This window comes from Hylaeus volcanicus, chromosome 6, assembly GCF_026283585.1.
Source record: "Hylaeus volcanicus isolate JK05 chromosome 6, UHH_iyHylVolc1.0_haploid, whole genome shotgun sequence".
Taxonomy (NCBI): domain Eukaryota; kingdom Metazoa; phylum Arthropoda; class Insecta; order Hymenoptera; family Colletidae; genus Hylaeus; species Hylaeus volcanicus.
In genome coordinates, this window is record NC_071981.1 from 13,641,882 (window position 1) to 13,644,515 (window position 2,634).

The 2,634-nt window shown below is 38.5% G+C and overlaps 1 protein-coding gene across 2 annotated transcripts in view; it reads right to left on the reverse strand.

Moving 5' to 3' along the window:
• The window catches only part of LOC128878060 (uncharacterized), a 45,542-nt gene that overhangs the window by 29,747 nt on the left and 13,161 nt on the right, over positions 1-2,634 (reverse strand). The window lies entirely within an intron of this gene.

Sequence of the window (2,634 nt, forward strand, 5' to 3'; positions counted from 1 at the left end):
TAATATAATAAACACATACTAAACGTAATCAAAAGGAATGCGCACTTGTACTCTTATTAATAGATTATGGATTTTATGCATATATGACATAAACTAATATAATAAACACATACTAAACGTAATCAGAAGGAATGCGCACTTATGCAAAATGAAATAACAGTATTATAATAATTGTAGAACATATACAATATATAATATAATATAATAAACGCATACTAAACGTAATCAGAAGGAATGCGCACTTATGCAAAATGAAATAACAGTATTATTATAATAATTGTAGAACATATACAATATATAATATAATATAATAAACACATACTAAACGTAATCAAAAGGAATGCGCACTTGTACTCTTATTAATAGATTATGGATTTTATGCATATATGACATAAACTAATATAATAAACGCATACTAAACGTAACCAAAAGGAATGCGCACTTATGCAAAATGAAATACCAATATTATTACAATAATTGTAGAATTCTATTCAATATGCATCATGTATATTTTATATATCTTTTCTATATTATTATATGCATATGCACTTGTACAAAATGAAATACCAATATTATAATAATAATTGTAGAATTCTATTCAATATGCATCATGTATATTTTATATATCTTTTCTATATTATTATATGCATGTGGACTTGTACAAAATGAAATAACAATATTATAATAATAATTGTAGACTTCTACTCAACATGCGTATACATTATGTACATTTTATGTATGTCTACTATAGCACGTCATAAATGCATAAATTCCGCAGTCTAGTCAACAATTTTTGTTCTTTCGATAAGTTTCAGGAGGATTTCTTCGTCGCAGCTATTCGCAACCGAATAGTTCGGGGTTCCGCTTATTATGTCCGCTAATAAGCGCGGTACATATATCCGCGTCGATTATCCGTTAAGTATAGGGTCGAAAAGCGTAGGGCTATCGGCGCTGACCATTGGCCGATGACTGCACGTCTCTGGCATGCACACAGTCGTAATTCATACCGTCGGCTATAATGGCCGGCCCTGGCTCTCTGTGTGCCTATGTCCCTGGCCCTGCCTTCGTCTTTATCCTCCCCCGGGATCCCCTCGCCGCGAGCAACGCGAAATCATAAAATTCATAACTGGCCCCGTCCCGTCACTGACTCGGAGAAACCAACAACGAAACACCGAAACTTCCTTCGATATCGAATGAGAGGACGGTCTTGTTTCGACGCGTGCTCGCTCGCGATAACGAACGGGACGTCCAACTTGAATGCATCATTCAGATACGGAAGCAACGACTTGCCCGATTTTAGCTGCTCCTTATTAATAGTATATAAATAAAAGATCGCTTAACACGTTCACTGCTTGACTAATAATCGTGAAAATTCCTACGTGACTAAAATTTCGTTTGTATACAATAATTAGAGGTGATACGATCTAACGTGGTAGTACTTATTTTTGGGACCTCTTTTTAGAATTTACCGATTTTATCCAAATTAATTTCCTTCGACGCTTCACTTTCAGAATTAATTTATTTGTTCCTCAGCAAAAATCCTTGTCGCTCGTATGTGCGTGGAAAGTGCGTATTATAATTAACACTTTCGCTGCGGATGACGCACACGTGCGTCCAACTGAGAAATATATGGTTGTTTTTATTATTTTTCAGTATTCATTTTTTCAGTTCGGCAATTCGGTGTTCGGTGTTCATTTTGTCGGCAAATGTTCGGTTTTTCAAAATAATCATATTAGAACATTTATAAAAAAATTTTCATTAACAAAATATCATAATCGCAGCTCCCGGCGAACGGCTACTTATTTTCGTCCGCAGCGAAAGTGTTGAAGGTAAAATAATGTATTATAATGAAACGTAATTCGTCCCCAGGCGAACATATTTCGAATTGGATCGGATTACCTTTATTTCGAAGCATTTTTAGTTATCATCGACTGTTTACACTTTTCTATGCACGATTGTCTTTTGCTATACAATTTCCACGAATACACTTCGACTCGTAATAAAATAATACGTAAGAATGACTTTTACTTTCTTTCCTTCCGAGGTAAGGTCACGTAGACACATTTTTCAAACCCACCATTTCCCCTCAAGACCCTTACGTAATTAATGAACCCCTAACTGGGTCGTTATCAGCGTCGACAGCCTCACGCTGATCGGACTTCTAGTAAATAGGTTAGAATTATCGCGTGAAATCCATGACCAACGTCGCCGAATGACCCTGAGCGCCGGGAACAGGTTTCCCGTGGTAGTCACGCGCGCAATTCCGCGTCCCCCGTTTCTTCGCGTTTACGCGAGGGAATGCGCGAAGATTATCGCGCCAATTAGCGCGGGGTTCCGTGCGTGGGATCACGGCGATTTCAACCATCCGATCCGCCTCCGTCGATAAATTTCTTCGCGTGGAAGCCGAGGAAATGAAAAGCAAAGAGGGAGTTCCTCGGCGGCTGCCTCTTCCTTCTCTCGCTCTACCCTCGCGAGACCACCGTGAAGGCTGGGAAAAAATACTAAACTCTTCTACTTTTATGATACTTGCCGCGATTCCCATTACCAATGAGGTGAGAGGATGGAAAGAAGAGCGAGCGAGAGAGCAAGAGAGAGAGAGAGAGAGAGAGAGAGAGAGAGAGAGAGAGAGAGAGA